This window comes from Pteropus alecto, unplaced genomic scaffold, assembly GCF_000325575.1.
Source record: "Pteropus alecto unplaced genomic scaffold, ASM32557v1 scaffold105, whole genome shotgun sequence".
In the NCBI taxonomy this organism is placed as follows: domain Eukaryota; kingdom Metazoa; phylum Chordata; class Mammalia; order Chiroptera; family Pteropodidae; genus Pteropus; species Pteropus alecto.
The window spans coordinates 2,954,306-2,954,898 of NW_006436294.1; the positions used below are offsets into that span (position 1 = coordinate 2,954,306).

Consider the following 593-nt stretch of genomic DNA (forward strand, 5'->3'; position numbering starts at 1 on the left):
CAGTTTTGTAGTGCTTTCACTACTGATTTTGAAAGTATAAAGGAGCAAGACTTATTGAGGTGGTCAGGGTATAAGAATATTTAACAGCTCCAGTTCTTGATTTTGTGAATTGGGTCTGAATTTTGACTCTGCCACCTCCTAGCTTTTTAAAATTAATTTATTTTATTTTATTTTAAGCGAGGCAACCCTTGCTTGACCTCACAGATTGCAACGACCTTGTCAGCTTACAATCCCATATTTAAAAAATTTTTTTTTTATGCCTACAGCACCTGGTCTTCCTAGGTGGTCTCCCATCCAAGTACTAACCAGGCCCGACCCTGCTTAGCTTCCGAGATCAGACGGGATCGGGCTTGTTCAGGGTGGCATGGCTATAAACTATTTCCTAGCTTTGTAACTTTTGCTCTCTTGGTCTGTAACAAAGGGATGATAAAAGCAACTCCAACCTCATGTTCAGCATGTAGCAATGTGTGACACGTATGAGCCACATGCTTTGTACAGTGGGTGGCTTATGTTGAGACATGACCACATGCCCAGGACTTGTTCAGTGTTTTCCAGACATTCACTCAGCGGGCAATGTTATCCCCATTCCCATG

At 42.2% G+C, this 593-nt stretch overlaps 1 non-coding gene across 1 annotated transcript; it reads right to left on the minus strand.

The window, feature by feature from the left end:
• Positions 1–257: 257 nt before the first annotated feature.
• LOC112480572 lies at positions 258–376 on the minus strand. Its single transcript, XR_003046657.1, has one exon. It is a non-coding gene; the product is annotated as a 5S ribosomal RNA (ribosomal RNA).
• Positions 377–593: the final 217 nt, after the last annotated feature.